This window comes from Aotus nancymaae, unplaced genomic scaffold (genome assembly GCF_030222135.1).
Source record: "Aotus nancymaae isolate 86718 unplaced genomic scaffold, 86718_ANA_hifiasm-v0.15.2.pri h1tg000014l, whole genome shotgun sequence".
NCBI classification, from domain to species: Eukaryota; Metazoa; Chordata; class Mammalia; order Primates; family Aotidae; genus Aotus; species Aotus nancymaae.
In genome coordinates this window covers 85,608,732-85,633,762 of record NW_026988425.1, presented here as the reverse complement: position 1 = coordinate 85,633,762, position 25,031 = coordinate 85,608,732, and the positions used below count along the sequence as shown (strand labels likewise).

General features: G+C 36.8%; 1 long non-coding RNA gene across 5 annotated transcripts in view; it reads left to right on the top strand.

The window, feature by feature from the left end:
* The window catches only part of LOC105734692 (uncharacterized), a 160,032-nt gene that overhangs the window by 120,980 nt on the left and 14,021 nt on the right, over positions 1–25,031 (top strand). For 3 of the 5 annotated variants that reach the window (XR_001111593.2, XR_010342614.1, XR_010342612.1), the window contains exons 6-7: positions 10,949–10,987; positions 12,038–12,076. The exons of 1 other annotated variant lie outside the window; for it this stretch is intronic. This is a non-coding gene — a long non-coding RNA (uncharacterized LOC105734692). The remainder of the gene's footprint in view (positions 1–10,948; positions 10,988–12,037; positions 12,077–25,031) is intronic. One more of the 5 variants, XR_010342613.1, reaches the window with a different exon arrangement.

Sequence of the window (25,031 nt, the reverse complement as noted above, 5' to 3'; positions counted from 1 at the left end):
TAGTTCTTTGTAAATTCTGGATATCAGCCCTTTGTCAGATGGGTAGGCTGCAAAATTTTTTTCCCATTCTGTTGGTTGCTGATTCACTCTGTTGACTGTTTATTTTGCTGTGCGGAAGCTGTGAAGTTTGATTAGGTCCCATTTGTCCATTTTGGCTTTTGTTGCCAATGCTTTTGGTGTTTTGGTCATGAAGTCCTTGCCTACGCCTATGTCCTGAATGGTTTTGCCTAGGTTTTCTTCTAGGGTTTTTATGGTGTTAGGTCTTATGTTTAAGTCTTTAATCCATCTGGAGTTAATTTTAGTGTAAGGTGTCAGGAAGGGGTCCAGTTTCTGCTTTCTGCACATGGCTAGCCAGTTTTCCCAACACCACTTATTAAACAGGGAATCCTTTCCCCATTGCTTGTTTTTATCAGATTTGTCGAAGATCGGATGGTTGTAGATATGTTGTGTTGCCTCCGACGCCTCTGTTCTTTTCCATTGGTCTATATCTCTGTTTTGGTACCAGTACCATGCTGTTTTGATTACTGTAGCCTTGTAGTATAGTTTGATGTCCGGTAGTGTGATGCCTCCCGCTTTGTTCTTTTTGCTTAGAATTGACTTGGCTATGCGGGCTCTCTTTTGGTTCCATATGAAGTTTAAGGTGGTTTTTTCCAGTTCTGTGAAGAAGGCAATTGGTAGCTTGTTGGGGATAGCGTTCAATCTGTAAAGTACTTTGGGCAATATGGCCATTTTCATGATATTGATTCTTCCTAACCATGAACATGGAATGTTTCTCCATCTGTTTGTGTCCTCTCATTTCGTTGAGCAGTGGTTTGTAGTTCTCCTTGAAGAGGTCCTTTATGTTCCTTGTTAGTTGTATTCCTAGGTATTTTATTCTTTTTGTAGCAATTGTGAATGGTAGTTCGTTCTTGATTTGGCTCTCTTTAAGTCTGTTCTTGGTGTATAGGAATGCTTGTGGTTTTTGCAGATTGATTTTGTATCCTGAGACTTTGCTGAAGTTGCTTATCAGTTTCAGGAGATTTTGGGCTGAGACGATGGGGTCTTCTAGATATACAATCATGTCATTTGCAAATAGAGACAATTTGACTTCCTCCTTTCCTAATTGAATACCCTTTATTTCTTTTTCTTGCCTGATTGCTCTGGCTAGAACTTCCAGTACTATATTGAATAGGAATGGTGAGAGAGGGCATCCTTGTCTAGTGCCAGATTTCAAAGGGAATGCTTCCAGTTTTTGCCCATTCAGTATGATGTTGGCTGTTGGTTTGTCATAAATAGCTTTTATTATTTTGAGATACGTTCCGTCGATACCTAGTTTATTGAGGGTTTTTAGCATAAAGGGCTGTTGAATTTTGTTGAAGGCCTTCTCTGCATCAATTGAGATAATCATGTGGTTTTTGTCTTTGGTTCTGTTTATGTGGTGAATTACATTTATAGACTTGCGTATATTGAACCAGCCTTGCATCCCCGGGATGAATCCTACTTGATCATGGTGGATAAGCTTTTTGATGTGCTGTTGTAATCGGCTTGCCAGTATTTTATTGAAGATTTTTGCATCTATGTTTATCATGGATATTGGCCTGTAGTTTTCTTTTCTTGTTGAGTCTCTGCCAGGTTTTGGTATCAGGATGATGTTGGTCTCATAAAATGATTTGGGAAGGATTCCCTCTTTTTGGATTATTTGGAATAGTTTTAGAAGGAATGGTGCCAGTTCCTCTTTGTATGTCTGGTAGAATTCGGCTGTGAACCTATCTGGACCTGGGCTTTTTTTGGGTGGTAGGCTCTTAATTGCTGCCTCGACTTCAGACCTTGTTATTGGTCTATTCAGGGTTTCGACTTCTTCCTGGTTTAGGCTTGGGAGGAGGCAACTGTCCAGGAATTTGTCCATTTCTTCCAGGTTTTCTAGTTTATGTGCATAGAGTTGTTTGTAATAATCTCTGATGATGGTTTGAATTTCTGTGGAATCTGTGGTGATATCCCCTTTATCATTTTTTATTGCATCTATATCTATTTATTTCTTTTTCTACAGGTTTACATTGATTGTGTTTTCTTTGGATTATTGGTAATATTTCTTGCTTTGTAATCTTTTTCTGAACAGATGATGGATATTATGAATTTTATGTTGTTGGGAACTGGGTTTTTTTTTTATTCCTTTAAGGAGTGTTGGACTTTGTTTTGGCATGCATTTAAATTACCTGGGATCAGTTTTATCCTTTTATTGTTGGCTTTGTTAAAGGGTTCTAGAACAGCCTTTAGCCTATGACTATGTTAGCCTTACTGCTATGAATACCTCCTGTGCTATATGAGCTCTCCATTTTGGCAAATGAGAATTAATTCTTAGCTCTGTGTAGACTGTGGAAATTATTTGGTATACTGCTTCCTGGTGTTTCTTTCTTCAGCCTTGAGGAGTTTCACTTCATGCTTATGCAGATAAATAGCCACAGATTAGAGAAAATCCTCTGTAAGATCTCTTTCCATTTAGCTACCCACTGTCTGATAATCTCCACAAATTCTAGTTGTATCAGCTTACCCAGGTTCCTGTCTGTGACTCCTGAGCTCACTGCGACTACTGGGCTCTGTGCAGATTCCCTGTCTCTGCTCTACAGCCTGGAAAATGCCTCTGGGTGATAAGCTGGGGCAATCAGAGGGCTCAGGTAGTTTGTTTTCCTTCTTTGAGAAATTATAGTTCCATGCTGCCTATTATCCAATGTCTGAAAATTATTGTTGCATATATTTTATTCAGTTTTCTGACATTTATGATTGGAAGGCAGTTCTCATAGTTAATTCTTTATAGGTGAAAATCAAAGTCCTTGTCAAACTGTTTTAAGATTTTTGTTAATGTTTCATAAGAGTAACAGTGTTATTACTTTTTTTGTCCTTCTGCTAAAAATATCTATGAATTTTAACAAAATGATAGTATTTCACATTTTAGTATAATTTATTGTTTTAAAACATATATTTTCTTAATAGAGACTGTTCTCAGTTATCTTTATAATTGAAGGCAAGAAATAGTATGCATTGTATAAAACATTAGATACCCTAAATTAATTTCCAGTGGTCTTTGGAATGTATTATGTCACTTTACAACACAGTAGAATGACCTCACAATTATGTAAATGCATATCAGTGAAGTCCTTGCCTTCAGAAGACTCAGCTGTGAGCAAGGCAGAGGGCCCACTGCCCTCAAGCATGCTTAACGATGTCAAAATTATGTCTTGATTAAACTAATATTTAAATTACTTTCTGTTTACTGAACATATACCAGGTGCTTGGTAGGGAAAAAAGGAGAGATGAAATGTGCTCAGTGGTAGGAAGAAACCAATGTGGAATTAAATATGTTATAGTCAGGCCAGGTGCAGTAGTTCACATCTATAATCCCAGCACTTTAGGAAGCCAAGGTGGGCAGATGACTTGAGTTCAGGAGTTGGAGACCAGCCTAGGTAACATGGTGGAACCCCCTCTCTACAAAAAATACAAAAATTAGCCAGGCTTGGTGGCACATGCCTGTGGTCCCAGCTACTTGGGAGAATGAGGTGGGAGGATCGCTTGACCCCAGGAGGTTGAGGCTGCAGTGAACCATGATGGCACAGCTACACTCCAGCCTGGGTGACAGAGGGAGACCCTTTCTCAAAAAATAAATGGTAAAGTCATAATCAATAAATGACTATATATTATACTTTTAATTCACCAAAAATTTAATAGTTGTCAGTTGTTTTTTTTTTTCAAAAACCTTGCTCTAAAACCTTGTGAATTAGACTTAGACAGTATTTTCAATATGGCTTTCAGGTTATTATTATATTAATTAAAACTCAGATTCTCAACTTGTTTCTATCATGTTAAAATGGAGTTATTAGTAATACTTTAAAAATACCTGGGGTATTACTTTCCTGAAAATCTTAACTAGATTATCTCAGTGACAGGTGGATGATAATACATTCAATCACCTCATTAGTGTTTGAGATCATATGATCAGATTTTCAGATTGTTTTTACAGAATATTAATGATCTACAACAAGTTAAGAGGTTTGTTAAGAGTTTCATGGTTAAATAAATTTGAAAAACATTGCTTCCTATCTCTATCTCTCTCTTTCTTTCTTTCTTTTTTTTTTCTGAAACAGTCTTATTCTGTTGCCCAGGCTGGAGTGCAGTGGTGCAGTCATAGCTCACTGCCGCGTCAAACTCCTCTACTCAAGTTATCCTTGTGCTTCAGCCTCCCAAAGCGTTGGGATTACAGGTGTGAACCATTCCACCTGGCCTGTATCTTGCTCTTGAGTATTCATTTTGCATATACAAGTTCTGAGAAATCTTGTAGTAAACAATCCTGTTTGATTTTAACTCAGCATTTTCCATTCTTATTTGACTACCACCCCTAACCACTTTCTGCTCATAAATACCTCTTAAAATCCCTTGACACACTAGTGTTCTGGAGAACATAATTTTGTAAATGCTGCAATGATGGTGATATAGATCATTTAGTTACATTGCAAGCTATATCTAGCCCAATAGAGTTATAAGAAATTTTAAGGAAAAGATAATTGAGAGTATGAAAATATTTTGCTGAGAATAGAGTCAGTTTAAACCAAATTAGTAATTTGGAGGCATAAGTTTTTATTTATTTATTTATTTATTTTTATTGTACTTTAGGTTCTGGGGTACATGTGCAGATCATGCAGGATTATTGCATAGGTACATACATGGCAATGTGGTTTGTTGCCTCCTTCCCCCCGTCACCTATATCTGGCATTTCTCCCCATGTTATCCCTCCCCAACCTCCCCATCCCCCTGCTGTGCCTCCCCTGGCGCCCCCCCAACAGAACCCAGTATGTGATACTCCCCTCCCTGTGTCCATGTGTTCAACACCTGCCTATGAGTGAGAACATGCAGCGTGTTTGATTTTCTGTTCTTGTGTCAGTTTGCTGAGAATGATGGTTTCCAGATTCATCTATGTCCCTACAAAGGACACGAACTCATCCTTTTTTTATGGCTGCATAGTATTCCATGATGTATATGTGCCACATTTTCCTTGTTCAGTCTGTCATTTCTGGGCATTTGGGTTGGTTCCAGGTCTTTGCTATTGTAAACAGTGCCTCAGTGAACATACACATGCATGTGTCTTTATAATAGAACAATTTATAATTCTTTGGGTATATACCCAGTAATGGGATTGCTGGGTCAAATGGAATTTCTATTTCTAGGTCCTTGAGGAATTGCCACACTGTCTTCCACAATAGCTGAACTAATTTACACTCCCACCAACAGTGTAAAAGTGTTCCTATTTCTCCACATCTTCTCCAGCATCTGTTGTCTCCAGATTTTTTAATGATCGCCATTCTAACTGGCATGAGATGGTATCTCAATGTGGTTTTGATTTGCATTTCTCTAATGACGAGTTATGATGAGCATTTTTTCATATGTTTGTTGGCCTCATGTATGTCTTCTTTTGAAAAGTGTCTGTTCATATCTTTTGCCCACTTTTGAATGGGTTTGTTTGTTTTTTTCTTGTAAATCTGTTTTAGTTCTTTGTAGATTCTGGATATTAGCCCTTTGTCATATGGGTTGATTGCAAAAATTTTTTTCCCATTCTGTTGGTTGCCAGTTCACTCTAATGATTGTTTCTTTAGTTGTACAGAAGCTCTGGAGTTTAATTAGGTCCCATTTGTCTATTTTGGCTTTTGTTGTGGAGGCACAAGTTTTTATAGTTACTTTCTCTTTTCAAAATAAGAGTGTTTCAAAATGTTATAAAATGAAATTTCATAAGGTATTCTGGACAAAAACTAAACTCTTATAAAATAAATTTTTGATGAAAAAAGTGAAATGTAAATGAATCAGAAACAACACATGAAATAAATTGCTTTTGAATTATGCCTGTGTATAGAATTTGAGAAATGGCTTAAAATCAGCTTTGACCAAATGTGTTTTGTGTTTTGCTAAATTCAGATATTAAAACATTCAGCATGTGCATGATCCTTATGAAAAAGTCATCTATTTCTAACTTAAAATTCTAGAAAAGAGTTAGAAAATGTACACTTGTATTCAGAAGGTGCTTAGCAGATTTCAACATGCTACAAACAAGTTCTTTGAGGTCACTAAAATCTCCTCACAACCCTTCCTAATAGTCTATCAGAACTACATACTGAAATTCCAAGTTGAAACACTAATCTCCTAGAAATATAGACATGATATATTATTTTTTATTTCTTTTTGGTGTCAAACAGGGATAAATCAAAGGGTCTTTAAACAGTTATTGTTTCTATTGGGTATCTCCCCCCAACTATTTGATGTTGGTCTTAGTAGAGAGCTCTAATAGGTATTTCCTTGTTTATGCAAGACAATAATCAGTAATGTCAGCAGGCCTCTGGAAGTAGAATTTCTTAACTTGTGTTTACTCTGCTGGGTTTGAAAAACAGAAGAAATCATTGCAATTCTGTAAAAATACTTCTCTTACCTTTTATAAAATGTGAGGTTTACAACAGAATTTTAAAATAAAGTAGCAAGATTTATAGTAAATTGTCTATAGATGATTAATTTCTATAATCACAATACTTTATATTATCTCAAGTTTTCAAAGGTGAAGAAATACTAGGTTTAGTAAAAATATATGAAGGTGACTATTAGGCACATATAGTTAATAAATGTTCTGGTATTGGTATTTTGCAAGATTAAAACACGTTTTCCTATTGGATTTTTGGAGTTAAGGAGTAAAGTAAGATGATCTACATTGTTGCTGTATCCAGGCCTTTACACTCATAAGAAATGTTTGGAGTGCTAATTGAGAGGAAAAGAATATATTGGGAAATCTAAACTCTGTTCATACTAGTAAGAGTTTTTAGTATTGTCTACTTTATGATGCCTTCAAGAAAAGGATGTAATCTAGCGTATAACCTACTATTTTCAAGAGTCCTGGATAAATTTTTACCCTCTGTCGTATATAAACTTGTTTACATATTAGTTTATGTAACTTCAGGAGGTACTAATTGTAACATAGAATTCTAGCTTTTTATAGTGTACAGTTTCTCCCTTACACATTTTATATAAACAGTTTTTAAAAATCCTAATTTTTAAATCCATCTATGCTATAACAATAAAAAAACCTTCATAAATATGTTGGTATTTGCAAGGGTCCTAAACTTTCTACTTGATAGAAAATTTGATTCACAGCTGTCTACCTACTATGATTATTCATTTTAGGTGTTAATTTAACTGTACCACAGGGTGCCCACATATTTGGTCAAACTGAATTCTGGTGTCTCTGTGAGGGAGTTTCTGGATGAGATGAACATTTGAATTGGTAGACTGAGTAGAGCAAGTGGCCCTCACTGGTGCCAGTGGGCTTCAGCTTGTCAGCTGAAGATCTTAATAGAACAAAAAGACTGAATAAGACGGAATTCCTATTTGACTGCTTGAGCTGGGACAGTGGTCTTTTCATGCGTTTGGACTTGAGCTGAAACATCAGTTCTTTTTGGGTCTCAAGCTTGCCAGCTTTCAGCTGACAGCAGATCTTGGGACTTGTCAGCTTCAATAATCATGTGAGCCAATTCTTTATTATGCAAGTACTACACCTAAGCTACCAGGTAGCTATAAGAGTTAGATTTTGCATATTGTTTTGCATCACCAACCCTATCAGACGTTTTTGGCTATATCCACTCACAATTGAGGCTAGACAAGGAGAAAGAGCCATGAGACCAGCCATTGTCTTTGTGTGCATTTCATGACCACATTTTGAGCATCCTAAAGACTATTAAAATGCCTTTGATTTTTTTCACCCTATCAAACAATTTGGGTCTATCTTGTCAGATGATTTGGAACCCTGTGAAGAGAAAGGCAGGAAAGCTTATTGGGTTTATTAATGGTTTAACATGCGATCATATTATTTTACAAGTTGTGGTGAAATCTGTGTTACGAGTCAGCAAGCATTTTCTATAAAGGGCCAGAGAGTAAATATTTTAGGTTTTGTGGGTCATACGGTCTCTGTTATAACTGTCATTACTCTTTTTACTGCTCAACTCTTATCACTGTAGCACAGAAGTAGTCATAAGTGTGCTGTATTACAATTAAACTTTATTTACAAAAACAGGTGATTGGTAGTTTGCCAGGCAGGCTGTACTTTGCTCACTTCTTCTGGAGAATCTTACAAAATTATAGCTGCCTTCTGTTGAACATCTAAACATATTATGTAATATTGTAGGCACATTGCATTGTTTTTTAACTAATTTTTATGCTGAAGAGGAAGCCGAGGCTTAGGAGGTTTTAAAGTTGCAGAGTCATTCCTAGAACACAGATTTATCTCCACAGTGATGATATACTTATTCTTATGCTGAAGTAGAAGGCTCTGCAAGTTTAAGAACTTTGTTTTCTATATTATGAAATAACTTGGTTATAAAGTTGAGCTACCATGATCTTTCTGAAATTGTTTGATTTCAGATAGTGGCCAAAGAAAACTCTAACAATTTAAATTGGGGGCAACCAACTAATGACCTCCAGGCTACCAGAATTTCCCTCAGCTGCTTGCACTGTTGGGAGTCGCAGGCATTCTTGAAACCTGCCATGGTACATCAGTTGGCTTGAAGGTCCCTCTTCTTTGATTTTTTTGAGGGACTGTGTTGGCCACTGTAGGTAAGGTCTTGGAAGAAAGCTTAACAGCGTTCTAAGCTTCTCTTTCCAAAATTCAGAACCAGAGGCTGGAAATACCTCAGGCCTTTGGGAAGGATAGTGGGCACAGATAAAGATCTTTGATGCTAAAAAGTTAATGAACAAGTTATCCAGTTTAGCTGTCATCTTTTCTTTGCCTCTTAGTGTTCCTTGCCTAGAAACAAACTTGATTTATGTAGAGATTATATTCAACTCTGCCTTATATGAACAAGTGTTTAAAAAAATGCATTTATTTTTCCTCATAAAAGCTGGTAGCTCTGAAACTGCAAACGTAGGAGTGGGAAGGCTGCTGAAATTAGGAAACACATCAGTGACATGGCATGTCAGTGTGTGTATTAAAGTGCTTCAGAAAAACAGAACCAATAAGATATAGGTATCTTCAGAGACAGAATGAGTGAATGAGAGATTTACTATAAAAAAACTGGCTTACTTGATGGTGGAGTCTGAGAAATCCAGACCAGGGAGAGCTCATGGTATACTTTCAGCCAGAATCTGAAGTCCTGAGAACCAAGAGAGCCAATAGTGTAAGTTCCAGTCTATGTACAAGTCTGAAGGCAGAAGAAACTAATGTCCTAGTCTGAAGATAGGTAGAGAGAAAGAATTCCTTCTTACTCAGTCTTTTATTCAATTCAGGCCTTCAGTGGATTGCCTGAGGCCCATCCACATTGGAGAGACCAGTCTGCTTTACTCAGTCTACTGATTCAAAAGTTAATCTCATCTAGAAATATCCTTGCAGACATACCCAGAAACAATGTTTAATCAAGTATCTGGGCACCCCATGGGCCCAGTCAAGTTGATACATAAAATTAAGTGTGTGTGTGTGTGTGTGTGTGTGTGTGTGTGTGTGTGAGAGAGAGAGAGAGAGAGAGAGAGAGAAAGAGAAAGAGAGAAGGATTGAGGGAAAGAAAGAATGTGGGTAGAGACAAGAAAAACTCCACAGCCTAAACCCTGCTTCTCCTTCTTTTTTTTTTTTGAGACGGAGTTTCGCTGTTGTTACCCAGGCTGGAGTGCAATAGCGCGATCTCGGCTCACTGCAACCTCCGCCTCCTGGGTTCAGGCAATTCTCCTGCCTCAGCCTCCTGAGTAGCTGGGATTACAGGCACGCGCCACCATGCCCAGCTAATTTTTTGTATTTTTAGTAGAGACGGGGTTTCACCGTGTTGACCAGGATGGTCTCGATCTCTTGACCTCTTGATCCACCCATCTGGGCCTCCCAAAGTGCTGGGATTATAGGCGTGAGCCACCGCGCCCAGCCCCTCCTTCTTTTAAAAAGGTTATAATTCTCTTCTTTGTTTTCCAAAGACTTATTATTTATTTATCTATTTGTAATCAATAATTACTGATTGGGTGTCTATTATGTGCTAGGCATGATGCTACCACTGGGGACAAAATAATGAGTTAGGCACGTTGTCTTCAAGGAGTTACCATCTAGTTAGGGAGATAAGCAAATATATAGTTTAAATACTGTGTACTAAATGTTGAAACATGATGAGCAAGTATTAAATGCTAAGGGAATTCAAAGGAAAGACATTTAATTCTACTTTGAGATTCAGAGAAGGCTTCCTGGAGGAGATAAAATTTAAGCTAAGTAATGAAGAAGAGGGGCTTAATCAGACAAAAAAGGAAAACCTGTTCATGGCAGAGGAAACATCATGGATGAGAGATGAGGATGGAGGCTTGTCTAAACTTTCCCCGATTTATCTACATGATTCAATTGATTCGAGCATGCTTAATATCAGGCATTTTAAAAGAAAAGACTGTTTTATTGGGTGCCATGAACTAGAAGGAAGAGATGTGGCACTCATTGTCCATTCAAACATCTAATAACAAGGAATTAATATTGCTTACAGATGGTACATTATCTTTGTCAAAATAAATGTGGTTGGCAGTGAGTAAAGTAATAATGTCCCTTCTTGGCTATGTTGGGTCAATTTTTGGTTACCAGTTCTGACAGAAGACATCATTGAGTTTAATCAGATTCAAATCTTTTTTCCCTGCTTTATTGAGGTATAATTGACAAATCAAAATTGTATATAAGATATACAACATGATGCTTTGATATATGTTTACATTGTGAAATAATTATTACAATCATTGCATATTAATCACCTTATATAGTAACCATCAAATCTTCATATGAATACGGAAGAAAGAACTCTGGCAGTTCCACTAAGGTTCAGTTCTCTTAGAGTGTTCTTTCTAGGTCATAGCACCCAGCTTATCCTTTGCTCCCAAGTCTTTTATGTTAGAAGTGGGACTAATCTATTGTTTTCTCCTTCTCTTCCACCCCCTTCCCCCTCAGGTGAAATAGTCACAAATGGAATTTCAAGAAACATTCTATGTAAGTCCTAGCCTTGAAATACTTTGTCATTGTAAGGAGCTTGGACTTTATCCTGAGGTCAAAGAAATGACAAATCAGTTTGCTGAGAATGATAGTTTCCAGGTTCATAAGAACAGAAAATCAAACACCGCATGTTTTCACTCATAGGCGGGTGTTGAACAATGAGAACACATGGACACAGGCAGGGGAGCATCACACACTGGGGTCTGTCGGGGGGAAATAGGGGAGGGACAGTGGGGGCTTGGGAGTTGGGGAGAGATAGCATGGGGAGAAATGCCAGATATAGGTGATGGGGAGGAAGGCAGCAAATCACACTGCCATGTGTGTACCTATGCAACAATCTTGCATGTTCTTCACATGTACCCCAAAAGCTAAAATGCAATAAAAAAATGACAAATTAGATCAATCCAGCTGTAATATGACAAATGGAGTGAAGTAGGGTAACACTGAAGTAGTGGCACAAATTAAGCATCTACATGAGGGAATAATGATTTGGACTAGGATTAAATCAGTGGGAATGGAGATAAATAGATAATTTGAGAGAAATTAAGAGGATAGAATGACTAGGACTTGACAATTGACTGGATGTGGTGGGCCTGGTGAATGAGAGGCAGGAGTCAAGATTGATGGTCAGGTTTCTGACTTGGGCAGTGGGTACATAGTGATGCTTGTAAAAAGACTGAGAAAGTAAAAGCAAAAGTGAGTGTCAAGCAGTTTCAAGCAACAGTCAGCTGCTAGGCTGGCTCACTGTACTTCTGTAGGCTCCCATGAGAAGGAAACAGTGAGCCTGGATAGATTTAAGAGTTTATTACTAAAAGCAAATTAAGCAGCATGATCTTCATGCTTCTATGGATTCCGTAAGTCCCATGATACAGAGTGAGGTCCAGATAGATGCTGTGTACACAGCGGACCTGTGTCTTCCCAATCTTATAAGAGGCTACTTCCAAACTTGCCCAAAATCATTGTCCTGGAGGATGACATTATCTTTGTTATGCTGGTCAGGAAATAAATGTACCCTCTAACCCAGAAGCATATCCTATCTTTACTCAGAGACAATCAAAAACACCATGGACAATTGGCCTCTCAACGGTAAGAGAATGCTTTCAGTTTTGTATATAATGTATTTGAAATGCTCATGATATCTAAATAAAGATATTTAGTAGATAATAAGCTGTTTTTAGGAATATTTGGTATAGTGTTTATAGAAATGAGATAATAAAATAATAAAATATACAAACTTTGGCTACATTAATAATATGATAGTTACTTGTACGATAGTTGCAGCAGGTGGTTACTGTGTGGTCTAATTAACCATCATGATAGCATTTTAATATGTGTAAGATTTATAATTTTATTCATCACAAACTGAATTCACCTAGGCTTAGTCCTCTGCTGCTTATGAGGTTTTATGATCTACTAACAATCTCAGAAAATGAGAGTTGTGTGTTGGCAGGATATTTATAACAAACTATGGAATGAGTCTTGTAACTGTGACTTTTGCCTGCTTTTGTGTAGACCAGCCCTCTTCAATAGAAATAAGATAAATGCAAACCTCAGTAGTGAGCCAGACACATAATTTAAAAATTTCTAGTAGCCACATTAAAAAAAATGAAAAAATAAGCAGATGAAATTAATTTTTATAATATACTTTATTTAACTCAATATATCAAAATATTGTTTCAACATGTAATCAACAGAACATTATTAGTGAGATATTTAGATTATTTTCATGCTAAATCTTTGAAATCTGGTGTGTATCTTACACTTATGGCTTATCTCAATTTGGACTTGGCACATTGCAAGTGCTCAGTAGTCAGGTGTAGTTATTGACTACTATATTGGACAGTGCAGTTCTAGACCTCAAGAACAAGAAGTTATATTTTATCATGTATGATGAATATAGTTTTTCTTTGTATGTTAGAGGACTAAATACTGTGGTATGCTTTTGATCTTATTTGAATACTAAGGATAGCTAACATTATAATGAAAAAACAAATGGCCAGTGAATTTACGTGGTATTTTTTTTTTTAGGAGATCATGAGTTTCACTTAAAATCAGTTAGATATTACCATGTCTAAAATAGGCATCTTGGAAGGTAAATTTGTCCTGTAGGTTGTATCATTAGGTCCTTGAGTGTAAATCACTCCAGGATTTCGGTAAGTGGACCAGGTAGCCAGGATTTAAAGTATAGTTAAATGTTCATCCTTTACCCTTGGGAATATATTATGTGTTGGTAGAATTTGTTCATTATTTTATATAATGAGGTACCTCATCATTTTGTGGCTTGTGAACATTTACTTATTTACTATGTTGACCAATATATTGGCTGTGTAGTTCAGAAGCATCTCAAAAACCTAAAAGATTTCTGTTAAGTACTTTAATGAAAAACGGACATCGAGGTGAAAAGTCAGTCACCCTACGTGCCCTCAATACAGCAGTTGGAAATAATATACTTTTGAATGTCTAAAGTACGTTAGTGGTTTTAGAAAAAGACTAGGTAAGTTGTTTGAGAAACTTAAGACCTTCTAAGAAACTGGCAATACATGGTAATAACTTACTAAGTTTGCTTTGGGTAAACCCAGTAAGTCATGGAACTTGCTGTGCATTTTAGTGAGGATACCTTTAATCCTAATTGATGAAATGCAGTCACTTTGAATTGTATATTGAAGGAATGTGCTCAGGGAAAAGTGAGTTTCCGTGCTGAATGACTGAGTAAAAGCACTTGACTAGTTGTAAAGCCTGTTCGTATCTCTTTGATGTTGATTATTATCTGTGATTGTTTGTTGAGGGTTTTCTGTTTGTTTTTTAAAAGACTTACTTGAGAAAAGCAAATGGTGAGCGTTACAATTTAAAAAGATTTTCTTTTAGAGAGTGTTCCCTAGGAAAAGACAAATAGTTCTACTTTATCCCTGTTCATTGATGCTTTGATTCGATTTCATATTTATTGAGACAAACAGCTTTAAACATTAGATTAATTCTATAGCAAAGTGATACAGAAGTGGATATGCTGTGGGGAATAGTATTTAATAAGGAAGCCAGAAGCAGTAGGGTGGGTAACATCTATTTTGTTTTCATGACCCAGAAGGACTATGTGTATGTCATCAGGCACTTTAGGGAGTTTGTCAATCCACTATGGTAAAATAATCCAACTAGGGTTAATGTCATGTTTCCACCTTAGCCATTGATTAGTTAAGCCAATTGTAAATGTCTTGCTTTGGGATGAAAACTTGGAAATGAAGGGGTTGTCATCAAATGAGTTTTACTATAATAAAGTAGTCAGAGAAGGCCTCCCTGAGATGAGGATGATAGAACTGACTTGAAGGAGATGGCGTAGCAAACCCTGCTGGGGCATCAGGAGGAACATTCCAGGCAGAGGGCATGGTGGGTCCCAAGCCCCTACTGCAGGAGCATACCTGGTAGTTTGCAGGAGGAGTATGGTGACCAAGTGGCCACAGAAGCAAAGGGGTTACTGTTGTTTATTGTCTTCTCTATTTTTTTTTTTTTTTTGAGACGGAGTTTCGCTCTTGATACCCAGTCTGGAGTGCAATGGCGCGATCTCGGCTCACCGCAACCTCCGCCTCCTGGGTTCAGGCAATTCTCCTGCCTCAGCCTCCTGAGTAGCTGGGATTACAGGCACGCGCCACCATGCCCAGCTAATTTTTTGTATTAGTAGAGACGGGGTTTCACTATGTTGACCAGGATGGTCTCGATCTCTTGACCTCGTGATCCACCCGCCTCGGCCTCCCAAAGTGCTGGGATTACAGGCTTGAGCCACCGCGCCCGGCCTGTCTTCTCTATTTTTTAGGTACTATTTATACAAACTTGACTTGAAATGAGGCAAATTGGGGAAAAAGTGTTATAGTAGAACAACCTATTTTAAACTTTTTAAAGCATTGCTTGGAAATAAATCCCAAAATAGAAGACAAATAAAAGTGATAATACAGCTTCAATTATGATGGGACATGTCAGAAAACCATGGGAGTCAAACCAAATGGCTTCTCACTGGCCAAACTCAGACAATTTGAGTTTCAAAATAGCAAGAATAATAGATTTCAATTCATTAAATAAAAATAAAAAAATCATGAGTTCACACTTAAGTGAGTAGGATACTAGCTGATAAATGTAGGAGGAATGATACTGTTAGAAAAATCATCATTTTGCAACCAGTATAACCATTAAACAAGTTATCAGTGGATGCTAATCCAGTGGATGAGAATCTGATGAGGACCAGCATATTTACAAGGTCTTAAAAAGCATCTACCCATAAATTACTTTTTAATTATAAAGGATAAAATAGTTTTTAATTACAAAGACCTTTATGGTAGAGTAACCTGGTAGATACTACCTTAACAACTTAAGCAATCAAAGTTAGCATTGCCAGTAATTGGACAAACAAAAAAAATCATGTGCTTCCTGATGTGATTCACTAAGAAGAACACAACATCATTTATATAATATTGCTATCAAAACTACATAACCCAAACCTATTATAAAAAAATTAGATAAGCCTAAATGTAGGGATTTTTACAAAGGAAATTGCATGTACTATTCACAAAGGTCAATGTTGTGAAAGACAAGGTAAGGATGATTCTGGACCAGAAAAACAAAAATTTCCATACAACACATTTGCGGATAATTAGAAACATTTAAATAAGTTCTATATATTACATTAGATAATAGCATTGTGTCAATATTAAATTTCCTGATTTTGATTATTATACTTTGGCTCTGTAAGTGAATGTCTTTGTTCTTGGGAAAGGCACACAGAAGTACTTAGAGGTAATGAAACATGGTATCTACAATTTACTCTCAAACGATTTAGAGAAGAAAGTTATACATAGAGAGCAAAGAGAGGGGGAAGTGGAAGGGCAAGAAAAAATGATAAAGCAGTTGTGGCAAAATGTTAACAATGTGGGTCCAACACATGCAGGAGTTCTTTATACGATGCCTGAAACTTTTCTGTAAGTTTAAAATTATTTGAAAATAAAAAGTTGAAAACAAAAAGTTATAGTGGGCTAGACGAATTGGGCCTGGAACTCTCTCCTTCTGTCTGGTGTCCCCCTTCATTCATTTTCTTCTAAGAAGGACCCTGGGGGACCCCTGAATATAATTTGAAGATCACTGCACTGAACTGATACTCCCTTTCAGCAATGAAAAAAGGCAAAAGCCAATAGTTTTATAGGTAATAAGAAAGGAGATGCTAATATTTCATTAGCTGTAAGAAGAGGCTACTTGTCCTTTTAGATATTGCTAATTTGCAGATATTATTAGTAAATATTGATAGATGCTTAAAAAAGAGCATATGGGAAAAAAGAGCATATGGAAAAAAATAAGGCAAAGTCTGTACTTGGCCTGAGGGCTCCAGGAATTGTGAGGGAGGCTGCCTGTAAGTCATTAGGAAGAAATTTAAGAAGCAGCAATAAATTTTACTTTTGGTAAAAGTAAATACATGCAACTGAAATGAGGCATAAGAAGGAGTGAAGTATGGAAATTCTGATGAGCATAATTATTTAAGTTTATAATCATAGTAAGGATGGCTGCTATCATTAAATGACAACGTCATAGTGACCTTTAAAAGCTAGAAGACAGATGAAAAATGATTCAGAATAAAGAAGCAGTCAAATGAGCAATGTCAAAGGCATCCTACTTAAGGCCATTTTAACACTTGTACTGAGTCAGTACCATCTATATACGGACATGTGGTACATAATGTCATAGGTTTGTATAAGTCCAACCTATGATGTTCACATAATAATGAAATTGCATAACAATGAATTTCTTAGAACATATCCCTGTTGTTAAGCAATGTATGACTGTAAATGGAAATAGCATTCATGATGTCAAAAGAGAGGAACCATACTTGAGCCAGGTATCATTTCTCTGTTTCTTGGAGTTAACAACATAATCCCCAGTCAGTATAGTACTTTGAGAAGAACAGAATTTGAAGGTCTAGAAAACAATGTGGAACTACTGGAATTATGGAATTATCATAGGCATTAAATAGCATATAGATTGTTTTAGGTTGGGTACAAGGGAATTCTAGTTTCCTTAAAGGAAAAAACCCAACAAAGAGGAAGAAAATAAATTATCTTTTGACCTAATTCATATGCTGAATACTAAAACTTTATATCTCACCAAGAGATAAAATATAACAACAGTGGGGAAATTAGTCTATAAGATATGAGAGGACTTTATTTTCAAAACTGCCACAATGTATTAGAAATTATAAGGTTGGTCATAGGGTAGATGAAGCATGAAAATAAACTTTATTAAAAGTTGAATAATGCATGTATCAAAATGAACAAGAAGAGCAGTAATGTTCACAGTACCCCAGTGATAGCATGTACAAAGTCTGTGGTTTCTTGGCTATTTGAAAAATAACAAAATGAAAAATGACTTCTTGTGGACAAATGTGATATACTATTATAAAATGACCCTTTCTTAGAGATTAGGAAAAATAGAAATTACACAAAAAAGATGTGAGAAATGATCTGTAATTTAAGCCTTTGTGGTCATGGTATGAGAGCAGGTAATATCAAATTAAGGAGGAAAGCATGCTGACAAAAGAAGCTGTAATTGTAGGCAGCGTATAGGCAGGGTGCTTTGTAAAGTTCTGCCATGGAACAGCTATGAAGCATCAGCAATAGTTGGAATGAAGAAATAGGGGAATGGATAATTTAATGACCATTTATAATAGTTATTTTACTCTCTAAGATGTGGTAAGAAGGGTAACCAAATCCAATGCTCCAGGACACAAATGATTGACTAACAGAGTCAGGAAGAAGTGTTTGTTGTTCTAGTTGGTGTAGCCTTGCTCAGCTACTTAGGTACCCTCTATGTGCGCCTTTCCTAGCACCAGGTATGATCTACTGCTGTCTGCAGAATTCAGGCATGAAGGGCTCAATGCTGTCCCCTGGTCTTTGGAACATCCTATATTTTAATGATCATGATAAGTGCTTGGAAAATATGCAGCAAATATAGAGATGTTGGTATTTCAGTAGAATTAATGACCATATCTGTCTTTTGACTGGTGTTTTCATTGAAATCATCAGGCCTAGTAATGATTCCCTATTCAAATTTTATTAAAAAGATAGACTATATATAACATCTGACATTTTTTATTCTTATAATGGACTAGGTTTTAAACACTGAACCACAGTTCTGCCCAGTGAAAAGCACAGGTGTTCTGACAAGCAATGATAATAAGTAAGATGTGGTATTTTTATTTTGTCAATTAGTGTACATGCATATAGTGCATACAGGGATTCAGAATACAAGGCTGCTTTAACAGCAATCAAATTTTAGTAGAATTTACTTGATTTTAACATCTTCCTTTTAGACGGGAATATGGTATTTTAAAGAAGATTAGACAAATTACTCATTCTGGGAACAAAGACTTTTGAAAGCTGTCAGCCTACTGACAGTTATGAAGAGCATTTATTTCAGGCTTATAAAACATATTAATCAAACTTGTTCACAGTGTGGTGGTCCAAAGAGGGTTATTTTATTTTTGAGAGATACTTTAAGTAAGTGAAGAGCACTGTTAACATATACTCCATGGATACAAAGCTACAATGTATTTTTTGTCTTCAAAATGAGTAAATAGTTTTCTTGGGTTTACAGAATGGAGCATACTGCAGGATTCTGTTTATTACGAGACTATTTGCAAAAGACCTATGCACCATTCATTGCACCTTGAAAAACACTTGAAAATATGGGTTGCATTTGCAAACTTCAGTGTATGACATGGAAATCTGGCAAGCTGCCTGGCGTCTACTTAAAGGATTGTCATTCTGGGAAAAATAAATTTCTCTAACTAGACAAAAGTCAATGTTTTCATGTTTTACTGCAATCAAACTGATAGAGCTGACAATTTAATGTCTCAACACTTAAAATATCTGTGGATAATCAGTTACCTCAATCAATCATAAACACAAATCCGTCTATTTTCAAAGCTTGTGTGTCTGTGACTAAGATATAAAACAGTTTGGTGAGACCCATCCCCCACAACACCTCATCATCTTTCCCCCACCATCATCTCAGTAGTCCTGATTTGTCTTTAGCTATGCAGATATTTATACACATTATGCATCTGGAAATAACTTTTAACAACTCAAGTGTGATCAAATTTAGAAAGTTTTCTTTCACTGTCCTGTTTTATTTAATTTTTATGAGTAGTTTATAGCCTGTATGCCTGTCAGAAAAATGTGTAACTGTGCTGGCATTCCAGCTGAAGACATCATTATGAGTGAAAAAATGCTCAAGGCTTTTTCAAAGTGGGTGCTGAAACATACATTTCCCTTCTCTGACTCCAGGGGATGCTGGTAGCTACCCCCAACAGACAGATATTTTGGGGTCAGATGGTATAGTGCTGGCCCCTTAGGATTTCCTGGCAGGCACACTGGATGGCTCATTTCTGGACACTCATAATAATGATGATGATGATGATAAAGCAGGGGAGACATTGACAACACAAAAAGGCGCCTGAGGAACTCGATTCCAGGTAGCTCTAGATTTGGCAGAACTGACAGGTTCAGTTCACTAAGCTTTGGTATTGATAATGACGGGAAACTTCAGACAGTTTTAGAAATCTGTTTCTATTAAGATATGCCATGGCGTTTCTGCAACATAAGAACAAGTTTACTGCGGCACACCATTCTTCTTTCAGCATATTAAGAATTGATGTGAGAATTTTATATTCCTAACAGATAATTACTCTGAATTCTGAATAAGCCAAATGTCTTGTTTGGAGTATTTTTTGATATATTTTTAATGCAATGGTGTATATGTGTGTATATGTATATATCAACATACACATTTATCACTAAGGCCTCCTTTTTGTTTCTTTGATTATTTGGAGCTTTGCAATCAAACTAAGCAGTTTTAGGACCCTTGGGGCAGCATCTTTTAGTTCCCCGTCAGACAGCATTGCAAAACAATCAATCTTGCTCTCACTCTCACTTGGCGGAAGTGCCACGACAAGAAGAGTGCAGTGCTTTGCTCTTGCCATGAAGCCTGGGTGACAAAAGTTTTTACAAGAAGCTGACTGTATTTGGGGTTATGAATATGCAATGACTCTCATTAGTATTGAAGCACCAGAGCAGGGGCTGACATCCCCCGCCACTTTGAGTTGCTGCAGAATCGGCTAATGAATTGTCTCGCTCCCTCACTCACACAGTCTGCTGTTGTGGCTCCTAAGTTCCAAGGGGAGTTGCCCATTCTGAGAAGACCATTGACTGCAAAAATTAATTGTCAAGGACTACTCTTGATTTCGTGAAACAGTGTTTCGTCAGTGCTTAGATTGTCAAAACAGAAAAGCACTAAATTCTGCATAAAATAATACCATGAATAGAAAAATTTAGAAAGAGAGAGACACAAGAAGGTATATATTATGTACTTATATTCATCAGTGTGTATAGATATGCTTCCATCCTGGATCATTGTACAATATGTGTAACTGTATATAGATGAAGTCAAGTCACAGAAACCTGACATTCTGTTGATTTATCTATTGTCCTTCCAAATGGAACAAACAGAGATGCTTAAAAATTCCCAAAATGAATAGGGTTGAAACACAAATATATTCCATCAATTCTTTACCATATTCTTTCTTTTGTATTCTTGGATTTCTGCCAAACGTTTTGCAGCTCATACACATACCATCTTTCATGAATATGTTACTGATAAGGATATGTTTGTAGCCACTGATTAAGATATCTGAACTGATTTGCAGTGTGTAAGAAGATGCAGAAGTGCTCAGAAATCATTTAGAATGTCCCCTTTTAATAGAATAAATTAAATGTGTTTTTCCACATCCCTCCTCCCTTGAAATTTCCTTTCAACTAGAAGAGCACTTCTGTGACTTGCCGCAGATATTAAAGGATGGATTGAACTGAAATTGATAATATGTGCTAAAAGGTAAGGGATATTTTGTAAGCTGTGAAAATATGGCAGTGAACAGAGTTAAGCTCTTATATTAGGATGCTTGCTTCTGTGGTCATTTATTTAATCTGCAATGGAAAGTCATCCCTTGCAAGGAAGTGTATATTTGTTATTTTGTAGAGTTTTAGAGGTTAGTGTTATTATCTGACCCATCACTGGAAACAAGAAAAAATAAAAGAACCATGTACATATAAGAGTACCAAGAATGAGTGTAGCATAAAAATAAATGCAACTCTGACAAAAGTGGCTCGAGTATCATACATCAAACACTTGTTACCTCTGCTGCCTTTAGTGACTGCACATGACTAAGAACAGATCAGTGATAAAATCTTAAGAAAGATGAAACCAGTCTGGGCCTTTGCAAAGACCATTAGTCATTCTACAAAGCCATAATATTATTTGTTCAAGTAATCCTTGTCTTCCTATTTAATGGACATAATATGCACTCCACCCCTAGATCAAAGCCACAAAGGGAATTTTAAAAAATTGTATATATCTTAGAGAGGACCAATCAGATCTGATCACAAAACAAGCTACTAAATTATTTCATTTTGTTATTAAATTTGCATTCTAGCTGTACTTCAGTGCCAGTATAGGTTATAAAATTTTTACTGTTTTAAAAGTACTTACATAATCAGAAGTGAATTACCTATATAATCACAAGCATTTTCTGATTTTTCTGATGCCATTTCCCTAGCTATCCAAACATTTTCTAAGACAAGTCTACCTGTGTACATCTAATAAACTATTCAATTCTTATGAAACACGCTTGGATTTTAAAATACAAAAGTGGAAACCGATCCATTGAAACAATTATGGCTAAGCATAATCTATTCAGGTTTAATAGAAATATTAGTATCTGTTACTATGAATATGATAACCACATTGTATGTGAAAATAGTTTTAATTGAAATGTGGTAGTTTTGATTTGGCACTATAATTAGCATCTACATTGTAAACTTTGTGACTACTGTGAGCATTATTTATGGAAGGTTTATCTAAATATACTTTGGTGCTTATTGCTTTTATCAAATATTGGTGTCTAATGAAATAAAGTGCAAAGAACTTGGGCTTCTCACATTTTTATGAGTGATTTGCTGACAATCACTTGCTGTATCTCCTTTTCTACACACAACCATAATACAATTGTAAGAGCAGGTGAAACAATATATTTCATTGCTTCTATTTATATTATGTTAAGCTGTCTTACTACAAACCTGAAATAGAATTTGGATACTTAACAAGAGAACAGCAAATACACATATGGATTTAGGGAATTATCTGATTTCTCGTTCTATACTGTATAGCATCCATAACCATAATTAGTATTTTGACATAGTTTTATGAAGTGGACCCAGAATTGGAGTACCCTATAGCAGACAAAGTGCTAGAAGTCACAGACACATTCATCCTCACTCACTCCCTCTCTCTCCACCTCTCTCTCTCTCTCTCTTTTTCACACACACACATGTATGCTCCTACAACGGGGAGGGAAAATAATGAAGAAGAGTTAAGCCTTTGATGAGCTTACCTAGAATTTTGCCATCAGAAGCTATTTTAATTTAAAAACATACAGGTAAATTTTGTCCTTTATGGTTTAGTATTTTTTAAATTTACATGTGGATCGGGGGGCACCATAGTCATTTCAGTCTTTAGGATCTCTAGAGGTCTTGGTCTGAACTTGAACAAACCAGAGAATTTACTGTCAGCAAGTGCTATTTATACATTTCCTTGTCAGCCATAAATGAACAATTATTGAGTACAAATCTGGGTGCTGAGGGTGGGGAGAGGAGGACTAGGAAAATACAAGAAACAGAATCTTGGGTACCAGGGAGTTCACAATGTAGCTAGGGTGAAAGATCACGGATAACAGTGGAGTCTCATTTACAGGGCTAGATGTCAACAAATGTAGATTGGTTTAGTGCTCCCTAAGTGCAGGAGTGTTTCCGGGTTGCCACTGAGATGTGAGAATAGCCTCAGGAGGGACAAATATAGGGACTTCTCTTAGGAGTTCTGCTTGGATTTTGGAAACTTAAACATTTTATTAAAACTTGGCTTTACTTTGAAAGAGGATATAAGTGTGTCTAAGACTCACTTTATTTTGATTTCAATGGCAACATTTCCTTTAGAAGTGATATAATTTAAAGTTTATAATTGTGTGTTTTGTAGTGTCCTTTAAATTTTTCTCACTTAAAAAAAATTGTATCCTTAGGTAGGGAGGAAAAAAATTGTTTACTACAATTACAGTTGCCCCTTTTAAATGAGGGACAAAGGTGAGGGAATATATAAGAAAAAGGTCAGTGTAACATTTAAATAATTCCATTTCTTCCTTAACTAACTCTTCAGTAGTCTTGCCTAAGCATACTTATAAATGGTGATTCCATATTGATGACCAGAAAAATTATGCAAGTATGGGCATATTGATACCCAGCAAAAATTATATAAGTCCCAAAGTCCTAAATTATGCAATTCCCAAGTCCTATATTACCAGAAATGGTCATTTTATGCCCTGAATTTGTGGTGGGAGGGGGTGTGGGGGGGAGGTACTTTTATTCCTTGGTCTCTGAAAACTGATGTAACTGTTTCATTACTAGCCAAAAGCCTAGCTCTCAGTGTGAAGTTGTTTATCTGCTACTCTTTACTTTCACACTCTTCTTCCTTTTACCCTTTTCCCACTCTTCTCAGAAGGCAATAAAAAGGGCTTGAGGTTACCCCCTGCCAGGAGCATTTGCCTTTTAAACAGGAGGCTTAGTGATCTGAAGTGAGTGTCCAGTGTATGGCAGGCACTGTGCTAGCTGCTGTTGTTACTGCAACACAGATAATTGTATGGATGAAAAAAGTAGTGCAGAGACATATACAAAATGAATTGTCAGTGTCACACAGGTAGTTAGGTTTTGAGTCCTAGTAGTAGTTTTGACTCTAGAGCCTGTGTTGTTTGTACTACATTAAAACATGTTCAGACTTTGAATAAACTATGCTGGAAGTTCAGGCTTTGTGCCAGTCCCACAGGAAAAAATGCTTTTGGGTAGGAGCGTTGCCCTGCCTGGTGCACTTCAAATTAGATGAGGTGGGCCAGGTGTGGTGGCTGATGCCTGTAATATCAGCACTTTGGGAGGTCAAGGTGGGAGGGTCACTTGAGGTCAGGAGTTTGAGACCAGCCTGGCCAACATGGTGAAACCCTATGTCTACTAAAAGTAGAAAAATTAGCCAGGTGTGGTGATATGCGCCTGTAGTTCCAGCTACTCAGGAGGCTGAGGCACAAGAATCCCTTAAACCTGGGAAGCGGAGGTTGCAGTGAGCCAAGATGGCACCTCTGCACTCCAGCCTGGGTGTCAGAGCGAGACTTTATCTTAAAAAAAAAAAAATGAGGTGGATCTAATTTGTTCTGCTAACTCATGAGGCCAGTTTTGTATAGTTGCACCTTAAGTCTTTTTCCTGTAGGCATATTGCAGGGAGACTTTAATCTTTGTTTTAAATTTATTAAATTTAATTTATTGAACATTTATTGAATGCCTGTTCTTTGCTAGACATTGTGTTACATGCTGGTGGTACAAAGACAGTCTATTTAAGGAGAGAGACTTTATAAGACATTATAAATAAGTATAATACAATTCACTGAATGATATAATAGAGACAACACAAAGGATCATGGGAACATATGAGGGAATAATTAATTATGCCTTGAGGGAAGATGTCAGGGAATGCTATATTTGATCAGAGCCTTGAAGGACAAGAAATAAGGATTTTCCAGAAGGATGGGAGGAAGTTGAGAGTTCATTTTAAGTGATGGGAACAGCATGAGCATGTGTGTGAATATGCCCGGCATATTTGGTGGATGATAAGAGTTGGTTGACTGTAAAAACAGTCACCAACTTCCCTTTCCTGCTTTTAACTCCTCGCAAAGTGACATTGCAGATCTATCCATCAAGAGGTGGAGTGGAGGCAGGCAGATTGCCTGAGGTCAGGAGTTCAAGACCAGTCTGGCCAACATGGTGAAACCCCATCTCTACTAAAAATACAAAAACATTGGCCAGACGGGGTGGTGTGCACCTGTAATCCCAGCTACTCGGGAGGCTGAGGTAGGGGAATTGCTTGAACCAGG